Source organism: Scyliorhinus torazame, chromosome 16, assembly GCF_047496885.1.
Source record: "Scyliorhinus torazame isolate Kashiwa2021f chromosome 16, sScyTor2.1, whole genome shotgun sequence".
Classification (NCBI taxonomy): domain Eukaryota; kingdom Metazoa; phylum Chordata; class Chondrichthyes; order Carcharhiniformes; family Scyliorhinidae; genus Scyliorhinus; species Scyliorhinus torazame.
Window position 1 is genome coordinate 139,609,202 of NC_092722.1, and position 14,833 is coordinate 139,624,034.

The following is a 14,833-nucleotide window of genomic DNA, read 5'->3' on the forward strand; positions in this document are numbered from 1 at the left end:
GTACCTACCACCATTATCTGCCACAATGCTCGACGCCTCAAATGACACCCTCTTTCCCACCAAGATCGCCACCCCTCGATTTTTGGCATCTAGCCCCGAGTGAAAAACCTGACCTACCCACCCTTTCCTCAGTCTTACCTGGTCTGCCACCTTCAGGTGAGTCTCCTGGAGCATAACCACATCTGCCTTGAGTCCCTTCAGGTGCGCGAACGCGCGGGCCCGCTTAACCGGCCCATTCAGTACACTTACATTCCAGGTTATCAGCCGGATCAGGCCCCCCCCCCCCCCCCCCGGCTAGGACCCATCCTAGCTGGTTTACTCCCCCCATTGCACTTCCGCAAGTCAGCTGACTCCTGCTGACCCGGCCACTCCTGCCTCCCCTTCGACTCCTCCCATTGTGTGGCGCACCCTCCTCTCCCGCTCCCCATCCACAGGCTCTCCCCCTCCCCCCTCCGTTCTACGCGAGGGAAACAATCCTCGCTTCCCCGCTCCGGCCCTGCCGCCCCCCAGTCTTCGGCGCGGGAAAAAAGCCCGTGCTCTCCACCTACCAGGCCCCACCACCAACCAAAACAGTGCCCAACCCGCCCCATCCACCCTCCCCAACCCGAAGAGAAAAACACAGAGAAAAAGAAACCCAAAACAATGCAAAGCCCCCCCCCCCACCCCGAACAAAAAATATGCATAACATATCCACCGCAGTCCCCAATCGCCCATCCCGACCCTCAGTCTGTTTCCAGCTTCTCGGCCTGAACAAAGGCCCACGCCTCCTCTGGAGACTCAAAAGAATGGTGCCGGTCCTTGTATGTAACCCACAGTCACGCCGGCTGCAACATGCCAAACTTCACCCCCTTCCTGTGCAGCACCGCCTTCACTCAATTGTAACCGGCCCTCCTCTTCGCCACCTCTGCACTCCAGTCCTGGTATATTCGAACCTCTGCATTCTCCCACCTGCTGCTCCTCTCCTTCTTGGCCCACCTGAGCACATACTCCCGATCGACGAACCGATGGAACCGCACCAGCACCGCCCGCGGAGGCTCGTTAGCCTTGGGCCTCCTCGCCAACACTCTATGGGCCCCTTCCAGCTCCAGGCGCCCCTGGAAGGACCCCGCCCCCATCAGCGAGTTCAACATGGTGACCACATAGGCCCCCATGTCCGGCCCCTCCAGCCCCTCCAGGAGGCCCAGAATCCACAGATTCTTCTGCCTCGACCAATTCTCCATCTCCTCGAACCGCTCCTGTCATTTCTTGTGGAGCGCCTCGTGTGCCTCCACCTTTACCGCCAGGCCTAAGATCTCGTCCTCATTGTCAGAGATCTTTTGTCGAGCCTCTCGGATCGCCACCACCTGGGCCGTCTGTGTCTCCAGCAGCTTATCAATAGAAGCCTTCATCAGCTCTAGCAGATCCGTTTTAATCTCTCTGAGGCAGCCCTGGATACCCTCCTGTTGCTCCTCCGCCCACTGCCTCCACGCTGCCTGGTCTCCGCACGCCGCCATTTTGTCCTTCTTCCCTCCCTTCTTCGGGTCCACCACCACCTTTTTTGTCGCCCCGCTCCTAGTTAAAGCCATATACTGACGGGGAGCTGTTATTAACTCCTTCCCACACCGGGAAACGTTGAAAAAATGCCGTTGAGGGCCCTGAAAAGAGCCCAAAAGTCAGTTTTTGCGGGAGCCGCCGAATGTGCGACTTCGCTCCACATAGCAGCAACCGGAAGTCTCGAGAGGGAATCCTTTTGGCAGTGTTCGCTTCACCAATCTGCCCCAAAAAGTCTGTGGAAATTCCTGAAAAAGGTCTGAGAGTCCGTTCCAGACGGGAGCTGCCGAATGCGCAACCTATTCCTCCATGGCCGCCACCGGAAGCCTCGTCCCCGCTTCTTCAATGGCCTTGGTGAGATCTTTTCACAGTTGTTCCCTCTGCTGCTAGAATTCACCTTTAATAAAGGCCCTCAAGTCAGCTTGAAGCCTTTAAGCTTGCCCTTCCCCCGCCTGCATGCTGGAAGAGGCTTTTGTCTATTCCTGCAGCTCCAGCCAAATCTTTTACTGTTTCTGCTGGGTCTGGTAACCAAGAGACATACCATTCCTGGGGGACACTGTCGGGGGAATGTTGCAGTCTTCTTCCCACACCGGGAAATGTCGAATAAAATCTGTTGGGGGCCCTGTAAAAAGCCCCAAAGTCCGTTCCAAGCGGGAGCTGCCGAACATGCGACTTAACTCTGCATAGCCGCACCCGGAAGTCCCTTGCCGGCTCAACTCCTGATGAACAGGGACTCGTGGACGACACTTCCAGCCATACACTTGCCCAACCTGGATCACCTGTCAGTGCTGCAGAAGGTGCAGCAGCTCCAAAACCAGCAAAATCAGGGCTATGATGCTCATACCACCGATTTTCCCATGTTATCCCCGGCAGACACTGTCAAGATACCAGATGATGGCTGGTCTGCTCCAGCTATCATTGTTCAACAGGCTGCGCCCCGCTCGTATGTTGTACGTATGGCTGATGGTTCTGTTGTGCGATGAAACAGCCGGGCACTGCGCAAAGTTGCCTGCCCGCAACCGCTTTCTTCTCCGTTTCCGTCCGTTGTTTTGCCACCTCCTGATACCTCGAACTACGTGGCCACCAGTCAGGCTTCCATCCCGCCTGTCAAAGCGCCGTCATCCCCACCACCACCTCTCCGGCGGTCGACAAGGATCAGACTCAAGCCCCAGAGACTGGACTTATGAACATTTATTTTGTTTGCTGTGTTGTGGTTTCTCACATTAGACAGCTGCCTTCACATGTAAATATGTTCACATATTCCACCGCTTGTAAATATGTTAATATATGCCACCACATGTAAGTATGTTCCCATGTGCCAACAAAACATTTATAAAAAAGGGGAGATGCCATGATATGCAGACATGCAGATAATGATATACAGACATGCACAGACAGGCAGCTAATGAAAACAGAGAACAGGACATGACCAATGAGCAGGCAGGACACTCAGGGGTGGTATCTCACTATAAAAGGCACGAGGCACTCACACTCCGCCTCTTTCCATCGATGAACATCTACTGAGTGAGTCAGGGTGTATGTACAGTATCACATCTCCAGCACCTGGCTAAGAGCTAGTCTGGTTCAGTCAGACAGAGTAACCACACTTAGGTTAGCAGAGAGTCAAACTCATAGAGAACTGTGCTAACTGTGCTACTGGTTCAATAAATCAGATTGAACTAACTTCAAGGTCTGGAGTATGTTTTGGTTAAAGCTGCATCCAGTTGCAGCCTGTGTTATCCCAGAGTGCATAACACAATATAAGGGACTACCAAAAGAGGGCTCTTGGTATTCTTGTTAGCTTGACTCAGTTAGGAAATTTCAGTCACACTTTTGTCTATAAATTAGACATTTGTGAGTTCATCCAGAACCTGATCCAGAATATCCTTTCGGTGCAGTATTAAAGGAGTGCCACATTTTCCGAGATGTTGGACCTAACATTCCGTTTTCCCAATGTTACTCTGCCAAGCTGGGAACTTGCAACTTTTGGTTCCCTCCAGCACTAACCTTGCTATACATTGTAGGCTTAGCTGATTTAAATATCCATTGTCATCAGCTGAATGCAACTCCCAGCTTCCCTTCTTGGACCATTCCCTCCCTCAGTGGGTTTGAAAAATCATCCACAGCCCTCTCTGAAGAGGAGCAATGAGATCTCCAGATGTTCTGACCAGTGTTCTTCCTTCAACCAACACAAAGCAATTTACCTATTCCTTCGTCACATTGTTTACCAGTCCTTGTCTTGCTGAGTTTACCTAATAATAACAATGATTATGTTTCAAAAATAATCCATTGGTTATAACTGCTTTGAGTCATCCTGTACTATATAAAAAAAGTTAATAATTTTTCTCCCAATGTCTCTGAAGATTCACCACAAGTCGACACTAACCTTCCCAAGTCTCCAGTTCCTAACTGCTAGGAAAAATTTTGCAGCTAAATTTCTGTCTTGTATATCATCGAAAAATGTCAAGCAAATAACTGTTATTTTTCTTTGCCATTTAAAAACATTTGAAACAAATTTACTCTAAGTAAACTCTCAGCCAATAATGCAGTCTTATATCATGAAATAATGTTATAGTTTTTCAAATAATCCTTCATACATGAATCCCTCTGACACTTAACAGTGTTAATCTCAACATACAAACTGGAACAGGAGTAGGCCATTCGGCCCCTGAGGTCTGCTCCACCAATTGATAAGATCTGATTGTAGCCTCTACTTTCTTGTCTACCAAACCCCCACCCCCCCCATACCCTTTGACTGTCAATCAAACTCAGCCTTAAAAATATTCAATTGCCTCCATTACTCATTGAATATTGAATGACAATCAAAACATGGTCTGAAATGTGAATTTCCAAGCAGGTTACCAGGGATGAGATGTTTCAAAATATTTTTATTGGTTAGGCCAGTAGTTGTCAAACAAACATTACTTGGAAGTGCTGACGTGATCCTGGGGACCTCCTGTAAATGTCAACATACAACCCGTGGAGAGACAGCATCAGCTACCCAAAGGCCAACAGTGCTATAATTGCAGAAATATTTTAATATGCAATATGCTGGTGAGTTAATAGCATGCAACAAATACAGAAATCTGTTGATCTTTGGGATCCCCTGTGATATCCTTATAAGCTCGCTAAGTCCAGTGACCTCAATTTAAAAGTCAATGACTTAAGGTGGTGAAGCTGAATCCGGATAAGCAATCATGCTTGGACTATCTGCATTCCCTCCAGTACACTCCAATATCTAATAAACTACACATAATGTACTTAATGTTCCAAACCATTCAAAATCATGTAAAAATTTAATGGAGTAATGCCTTTGTTAAAACAGCAGGCAGAAGAATTTGAATGTTTAAAATGTATAAAATGTAATTCCACAAGCAGGAGTTCGACATTATGATTCTAATCGCTACACACAGATTTGTTAAAACCTGATCCATGACATGATAATCTAAATCGCAGTGGCACAGAAGCAACACCGGGTAGCTACACCATAGAATTTAGAGTGCAGTAGAACACCATTCGGCCCATTGGGTCTGCACCGGCCCTTGGAATGAGCACCCTACTTAAGCCCATGCCTCCACGCTATCCCAGTAACCCAGCAATCCCACCTAATCTTTTGGACACTAAGGGGCAATTTAGCATGGCCAATCCACCTAACGTGCACATCTTTGGACTGTGGGAGGAAACCGGAGCACCTGGAGGAAACCCACGCAGACATGTGGAGAAAGTGCAAACACCACACAGACAGTCAGCCGAGGCCAGAATTGAACCCGGGTCAATGGTTGAGCACTCTGTGTCTGTACTCATTGGAGTTTAGAAGGATAAGGGGGGATCTTATTGAAACTTACAGGATACTATGAGGCCTGGATAGAGTGGATGTGGAGAGGATGTTTCCACTTGTAGGGAAAATTAGAAGCAGAGGACACAATCTCAGATTAAAGGGACAATCCTTTAAAACAAGCGATGAGGAGGAATTTCTTCAGCCAGAGGGTGGTGAATCTGTGGAACTCTTTGCCGCAGAAGGCTGTGGAGGCCAATCACTGAGTGTCTTTAAGGCAGAGATAGATAGGTTCCTGATGAATAAGGGGATCACGGGTTACGGGGAGAAGTCAGGAGAATGGGGAAGAGAATAATACCAGCCCTGATTGAATGGCGGTGCAGACTCAATGGGCCGAGTGCTCTAATTCTGCTCCTATGTTTTATGGTCTTATTGGTCCCTGGAGCTGTGAGGCAGCAGTGCTAACCACTGTGCCGCCATGCAACCTTATACTTACAGAAAGTTCTTATACTCAGAAAATGTTTAAACCCAGCTTGCAAAACCCCCCCAAAATTCTACATTTGGATAAAAAAGTTCAATGTTTTATTTTGATCTAATTTAGATTTATCTAGAATTTATAACTTAGGTATTCTATGTCAAACAGTACAAAACTGGGTTACAGTAAGTTCAATAGGTCTCATTAAAAAACTGGAAATTCAAAGGTTACAGGCATTTTTATGTTAAAATGCATTAATTACAAAAGTAAAATTTTAGAGTTCCCTATGGTAAAATGGAAATTTGTTTCTGTAAATCCTGGATTGGTTAGTTTTCATCCGCACCATTATGGTTTTCATAGAAAGAGGCCATTTAGCCTATTATGATTGTGCTAGTTCTTTGAAAGAGCTATCCAATTATTCCCAATCCCTGCTAATTAACATTGCTCTATAAAGTTCTCTTTCCCAAGTATATGGGAAGCAATGATTTGAATTCAAGTGCTTTCCTTTGACTTAAAAAACATTTTTTTTCATAGGATGTGAATGTCGCTGGCAAGGTGAAATTTGTTAACCTCCCCTAGCCGCGCTGAAAGAAGAGAAATAATATTGGAAGTTTCTGATTTTCTCCTGTCTCCAAATGTTTGTTTGCATTTGGGTCCTGTCACCGGTGTTCATGTAAAGTTGCTGTTTTACTAAGTTTTCACCTGGATTCTTCTCTCCTGGCGTGGTAGCAACAATTGAAAAAATTATGAATAGGAGGTTGATCTTTTAAAACCATAAGACTATAAGAATTAGGAGCAGAAGTAGGCCATTTGGTCCACCAAGTCCGTTCCGCCATTCCATGGGATTATGACTGATCTGATATGATAATCCTGAACTCCACTTTCCCGCTGTTAAAACCTGCCAAGATCCTATTGACTGGGGACAATTGGTTACCCCTTGTTCCTTGGAGAATATGAGCTCCCCCAATGAATCATTAGCAGTTCAACTGGCCAGTGTTGTACCAGCTAGAGAGGGAATCAGTAGTGAACTGCTGGTACTTTATACATTTTCTTGTAAATAAAGTTACTTTCTGTTTGACTCTACAAACTCGTGCTGGATTCTTCATGGCCCTCACAAAACCAGTCTTATCCCCATAACCCTTGATTCTCTTATTGATTAAAAATCTGTCGATCTCAACCTTGAACATACTCAACGACCCAGCCTCTACAGAGAGTAAAAAGTTCCACAGATTCACTACTCTCTGAGAGAAGAAATTCCCTCTCATCTCTTTCTTAAATGTGTGACCCCTGAGGTGATATGCCTATGGGCTATATCATGGATGGATGGTGTGCGACCTCCAACCAGCAGGTGGCAGTGCAGACACACCATGCTTTCTCGAGACCAGGGACATGTGACCAGTGACTCCAACATAAGGGGAGACACATCCGACCATCTTCAGAAGACGATTGAGAGGGTAATAAGACATACAAGTGAATGGTCAATGCTAGGTTCAGATTCCAGTGGAGTAATAAGCAGACTCCATGATAACGTGCTCTGTATCAGATTGCTATCTTACCACATAAGACTCAATAAAAGATTCTGGTTTGGACAAGTCAAAGTGTTTGCCAGATTCCTTTGTGAGGTATAAAGGGACCAAACACAACAACCCCTTACTCTGAGATTATGCCCTCTGGTCTTAGCTCTCCCACAAGGAAAAACAAGCTTTCAGAATCTACCGTGTCAAGCTCCCTGATGTGTAAAACTATATCAAGTGGATCTCTTTTTGATATTTTCTCAAGTTGTGCCATTAAATGTGCACTGCAGCATAAATTGTTCCATAGTGGACTTGAGCATATTTACTTAAGATTTCTCAACCATGGAGAAAAAAATGGATATTGGGAAAGACCGTTGTACAGGCATGGGAACAATCTACAAAACACTAAATCACCATACCAATTCCTTCCCTCTTCTTATACTAATCCAGAAAGACCTTCTACATTTTTCATGATGGCCAATTGAATGGGTTAAAAAAATTTAAAAGGTGAACGGCAGTTTCCTTAAAACCTTCATAGGAGAAATAAAAGCTAAGAGGCAACATCAATTTTGAAAACTAAGTTGGGATCGAATTGGGAAATTAGAAATTCAGCATTACAGAGACAAAGGAAATGGATGCATTTGCGGGGGTCTGAGAGAGAGATGGGAAAGGGAGGTGGAAAGTTGGCAGGGGAACGGTGGTACAGGGTGTGTGTGGGGGGGGGGGGGGGGGTTGTTGGGATATATTAGCCCTGTTGCAGATCATATTTCTTTAAGGTTAGAAGTTATTTTTTTACATTATCTCCAGAAACTGTTTTCAAAGTTTCCATTTCCCTCTTTAATGTGCAAATATCCAATATATTACTTTTAACGTCACTTTAAACTGCAAGGGAAATACCTTCTAAATTGTCATTAGATATTACTTGCATGCTCTTGGTCTACATAGATTGAGAGAATGATTCAATTTGTGAGATTGCAAGCTTTCTTATTGGATTCATTTTGTATGATGGCAGCTGTCCACTATGCTCCTTTCACTCAATTATGTTGATATCTTTGTGAAATGAGTTGTAGTTTAGTTGTATACACATTTCATTGTCAATATATCAGGAGAACCTAAAATGCTTGGAAATATACATCAGAAATGTTTTACATAATATTATGATACCAGAAAAAGATTTGATGGTATTAATCTCATCACACATTTGAATATTCCAAATATAGGTGATGCATTACAGATCTCTGATTTGTATAGGAAAGTAAATTATTCAAAGGGTATTTGACACAACACTAATCTTGAATTAAAAACTAAAACAAATTAGAAAGTTGTAAATAGGGTTCAAATAATTATATTTAACTCATATCCTGGGAGTATTTTTAAACTGCTGTGAATAAATAGCATTCTTAATAAGTTATCATAGCTGCCTGATTTTGTATCCTTATGATGCAGAAAGAATCTCTTCATATTTAACAAACTGATTGCCTTGTTCACTTTGAAATCAATCTTCACACCTAGCTTGTTGATTTACCGATATTGCAGTTTTGTGTTGGTAAATTTTATGTATGAGGTGATCGTATTCAAGGATACAAATGTGAGTCGAAAAACAAGTGGAGGATGGGAGAAATGAAGGAATGTTTTTTCACATGGCTTGGATATTAAAGATCTGGAGATTACAAGGGGAAGAGATTATCAGAGTAAAGATGAAAGGAGAAGGATTGTAAGCAAAAAGAAACATGTAATATCATCAAAAGTTTGTCGACCATCAATAAAATCTAAGCCAACTGAGAAACTCAGATAATCAGATTCCTTATCAAAGGAATCTGATCAATCAATTGGAACATTTGTATTCTGGTAAGACCAGTATTTATTGCTCAGCCCTAAGTGCCCCAAATAAGGTGGTTGTGAACTGTTTATTTGAACCATTGCAGTTCTGGTACTGTCGGAACACTCAATATAGCTATTTGGAAAGAAGGTCAAGGATTTTGTCTCAGCAACAATGATGCAATGGTGATATAATTCCAAGTCAGGATCCTGTGTGACTTGAAGGGGATCTTATAGGTGCTGGTGTTTCATGCACCTCCTGCCCTTTTCTCTTCTAGGTTCTGGGGGAGGGGGGTTCACGGTTTTAGAATTCCTTGTCAAAAGAGTCTTTGCGCGTTGCTCCAGTACGTCTTGTGGATGGCAAAGAGTGCTACAACTGTGCATCAGTGGTGGAGGAAGTGACGTTTAAGGCGGTGGATGGGATACCGATTAAATGGGCTGGAGAAGTAGAGTGAGGGCGGGGTTTAGGGAAGGAGTTCAAAAAAGTAGAACAAGGGTGACTGAAATCTCTGCCATCGGTCGTGGGGCAAAGGGAAGGAGGTTGTGGAAGCCAGGTGGTGACTGAAAGATGTAGGAGGCTGGAACATTTTGTTGGAGAGGGGAGAAACCCCACGGAGTGGTCTAAGTATAAGGACAAAGATAAGAACTATGTAGATCAGCAAGATAAGGGTGACGGATGAGTGGAATTCGGAAAGAGACAGGATACAGTCAGGTGCATTTTGAACAAGCTTGAGTTTGTGGAAGATAGACAATGGAAATCTAGAAAGACGAGGAGTAATCAAGTTTGAAGGTGGCAAAAAAACATGTGTATTGTGCCTGAAGGTTTCGTCTACGCTAAATTTGCAAGTCTTTTTTGTGTTATCTGAACTTGTTCCGATTTAATGAATGTTCTTGTCAGAAGGTGTGATCGAGGAGATTTGTAATCCTGAAATATTTAGATTTGAAATGAAAAAATGAAATGAAAATCGCTTATTCAGTGCTGAATTTCCAAAACACGTTGGTATTTATCTATTCCAGACTGTGTACAGGTAATGGCTGATTTTAATTATTTTAATTTCCATTTCTCTCCTCCACTTCTGAAACTGCTGACCCATGGAAGCATCTATTGCCTCATCCAAGCGTTCATTTTTATATTGTGAGTGTTGAAAGATTATTTGATACTGGGACATAACGGACAAGGTGATATTTGATACTGGGACATAACGGACAAGGTGATATTGATTTCACCTTAAATCCACAAATATATAATTTCTAACAGGGTCAACAGATAGCAATCAGGAATTGAAACAATGGTTGACTTCCTTTCTCATTTCCCTACTTCCAATCAATTGAGGCCAATTGTAGAAGTGTATTGCTAACACATTAGAAATTGGAGATTAACCTTCCTAGTCTGTGTGAAACAGCTCCACACTATTTACTGTGCTTTAATCCTCCTCCAATGGTTCAATTCGAAAATGTTTCTGAGTGGAGTTTTGCCTGCCAGCTGGAGAAGCAACAAAATCCCTGCATCACATCCATTGATGAAGGACTACTGATATTAAATGGCCTTCCCTGGGATTCAGGACCCTGGGATAGAATTTGCCGCCGAGAGCTGTTGGCCAATCAGAGGCCTGCAGCTTTCCATTGCCTGTCAGTGCCACCAGGAGTGGTGGCATCCTCCGGTAATGCACCCATCAAAGGCCTGGGATCAACAAGGCATCCCAGGCTAAAGATGAATGCGGGCAGGATGTGGGTAATAGAGTGGGGGTCATGGGTGGGAGTAGAAGGGGGTTCAGCAGATAGGGTGGGGTTGTTGTGGTGGTTCAGTTACCCCCGTCCTCTCAATTTCCGATGCTGGGTCGCCCAATGAAGTACTGCATGCCTTTGAACGAGACACCATCTCTCCCCCCCCCCCCCCCCCCCCCCCCATCCTGCAAGCAAACCCAACAGGGTTTTACTTTTCACCGCCCCAAATGGTGACTCTCCCATTCGCTGCTGGTTGAATGTGAGTAGTAGTGGGATAAGGCCCTGAAGTGGGCACTAATTGCCAACTTAAGACCCACATTTACATCTGGATGGAAAGGCTGCACACAAACTTTCCAGCCCCTGATAAATTTAATTGGACAGGGTGGGAAGGCAGTGGTGGCCTCACCCTCCTGCCCGATTAAATTCGCTAAATTCCACCCATTATTACTTTAACATTAAAAAAAATTTTGCCAACATTTATAGTTGCCTCGCAACATAATTGTACGGGGAAAGTTTTTAACATCAGTTAAATATAGTGTTCACTTTTTCTTAATTAATATTTGCAAAGGGAGAAGACATAATTCAGCATGAACTTCAAATATATTACATAGGATTGCACAGGATATATCGCACAGAAACAGACTGTTTGGACCACGTTTATGTTCCACTTGAGACTCCAACCATCCTTTCTCATCTAACCATTAGCATCCTCCCCCATTCCCCTGTCCCTAATATACATATCTAGATTCCCCTGAAATGAATTAATACCAATTGCTTCAACAACTCTCTGTGGTACAAGTTCCACATTCTCATAACTCTCTGGGTCAAAAAGTTTCATTTCATTCCTTCCTTTATTTTTCTGATGATTAGTTTATATTGATGGCTTCTAGTTTTGCACCATATCTGTACCTAATCTATCAAAACATTTTAGAATTTTAAAGGATCTCTGTTAGGTCACTCCCAGCCTTTTTCAGGGAAAAAGACACCCAGTCTGTTCATCCTCTCCTGATAGGTATATTCCCCACATTTCCAGTAGCATCATTTATAAATGGATTTGCACCCTATCCAGAGCCTCTGCCTTTTGTAAGGGACTAAGACTTCAACCTGGTATATTTTTCTTAGAAAATATATAGAGATATGCTCTATATATATGGTAGCTCTAAAAAAATTCAAACTGGACAAATAACTAAAATGCCTGAATCTATGTCTGTCTGTGACCTCAAACAACAGGGTGACCTGGCAGTATTGGAGAATCTTGCATCCTGTTATCCCTAAAGAGCCACTAATAAACCCCCTGTGGGCTGCACAAACCAAATTCAAAATAAGCTATACAAAGGCCACCTGCATTTCATAAGCTAGGCTGGCCAACAAGACTCTGTGCATCTGCAAAATCAAAGGAGCCCACAACCTTCCTTTCAATTCTTAATGGTAGAGACATTCAATAATCTTAGCGATCTAGATGAGCGATACACATCCCTTGTCAAAGACAGTGTGAAGAGGTGGGAGTCATTTGGTATTGACCTCTGCCTTTTGGAACCAGTAATATTGCCTTGCTGAACTGCAAAGTCTTTTTAACATCTGACTAGTTCCCTCACAGACAATGATTTCTGGACCAGGTTGGACATCTGTCCCCATCTACACTACATCTGCTGGAAATTCTGTGCCATCGCCTACAAGACTGATTTATCTCTGCATGTCTACCACATCGTGTAAAGTTAACACCACTGGAAGAGTGAATTATCCAGCATAGGTTTTCAGCACGCTGATCCCCATAAAGGTGTTCATTGGGTGTTCATTCTGGACCCTGGAACCCACAAAATAACATTTCTTTACTCTTTGGTCTCTGCATTGTAAATTTGTCTTTTCTCTGTCCCTCTTTTACTGTATCAATGCAAGGGAGGCAACATTATGACCCTCCTCTCCATGTTTTAAGAGTGTGAAAATGAACTAACCTTTTGAGTTCATCCTATTTCAAGTTTGTTGTTGCATCATTAACAGAAAATTGGATTGCACCAAAACTGTGTGGCTGGGAAGTATGCCACTACTTCTAAAGAGGGAGCCAAAGCAAAACACCTTTCTATTCACAGTTAGATGGAGAGAGGATAAATTACTGCTGTTTAAATTAATCACCTGCCTGTCTGTAAGACTTTCTTATAGTATCGTGACCAGAATTGTACAAGTACTCCATGTGTGGTCTAACCAATGTTTAATATATATTTAATATTGCTTATTTACTTTAAAATGTTATCTCTCCAGAAAGAAATCCTGTATTGCTACTTTGTGATTTGTACATATCTCCTTGACTCCATTTAGATTCTTATTTTTCATATGCTAATTCCTTAACTTCTTGTTGTTCTTTGTCCTTTGCCAAAGCATATGACCTCATATTTATCTATGTTGAAAATTAATTTGTCAGTTCTCTGCCCATTGTGCAAGTTTGTAAATATCTTATTATTATTTGTGGCCCTTCTCAGTAACTCGCCCCCATCTCTCATATTAGCTATGCACCAGACCCCAGAATATTATCTGATATTTTGAGAAAGAAACACAATTTTCTACATGAGCAAGGATGTTCTGTCCCATCCAGAAGACAGGAAGGAAAATATATATCTAGGTCAGACTGGCTACTTTCTAACATTCTTATTTTTGTTTTAAAAATGGACATGCTTGACTAACCATGCTGCATACCAGAGGCATTTCTAGCCTTCAGAAAACCGACAAAGACCTTGTTTTCTTTAAGGATGTGATAACTTCCCTTGTGACAGCCGAAAATCAAATTACAAAGAAATGCACCATCTTGCTTTACATTTCTAAGGCAGAGCTCCAGCCAAGTCTGAAAGGACACAAGGGTCCCTTGACTCCGCTATTGAACTTCTCAAGATTCCAGCCCTGGGAAAATACATCCATTGTCCAACACTCAGGAGAATAAGTGGGATGTGTACCTAATGACCTCCTCCAGGCTGTTAGAACCTGTAATATTACCGCCTGGAACTGAACTCAGATAGTCCAACATTTTACCACCCAACAGGTATCCGCAGAATGAACACTGTCCAGGTAAATTGCCTGGCCCTCATCTATACTGTGGTACTATTGAAACATCAGAACACCTGTATCGGCACCTTCAAGAAATTCATCTCTGTGTGCCTTCGTTCATCGGGGTTGTTCTTGCTTCTGGAAAGATGGATCCCCCTGAAACAGTTTCAGCCTGCTAACCTTTGAAGGAATACACCATTGGACTTTTGATTCTAGACTCAAGTGAAACCATAGCAATTATTTTTAGGTGGTCTTGCCCTGTACCCCTTTCTTTCCCTTAGCCTTCTTTTATTGCATGAGTCCAAAAGGGGCAAAACCACTTCCCACGTTTTGTGTGTGTCAACTAAACCAATCCTTATACTTTAGCATGTTGCAAGTTTGTTGTGGGGTTATTAATAGATGATTGAATCACTCTGAACTGAAGAGTTGGGGAGAACACCACTTATAAAGGCGGAAATCAGAAATTAAACATTTTTCTGTTTACGGATGGGTAGTGAAAGGAGAAATCAGAACAGTTTAAATTAATCCCCCTCCTGTCCATAACAATAGCTGCACGGTAACACAAGAGCAGCACGGTGGCACAGTGGTTAGCACTGCTGCCTCACAGCACCAGGGACATGGGTTTGATTCCGACCATGGGTGACTGTGTGGAATTTTCACCTTCTCCCCGTGTCTATGTGGGTTTCCTTCGTGTACTCCGGGGTCCTCCCACAGTCCAAAGGTGTGCACAGTAGATGGATTGGCCATGCTAAATTACTCCTGTGTCCAAAAGCTGTGTGGGGTTACAGGGATAGGGCCGGGGATGGGGCTGAGGCAAGGTGGTCTTTTGAAGGGTAGGTGCAGACTCAATGGGCTTCTGCACTGTAGGGAATCTGAATATTCAGGGGTCAAAAAGACACCTTTTTTGTCAGGTGGACATTGCCTAGTATCTCCATTAGAGAATATAAATTAGAGGCTAAATAA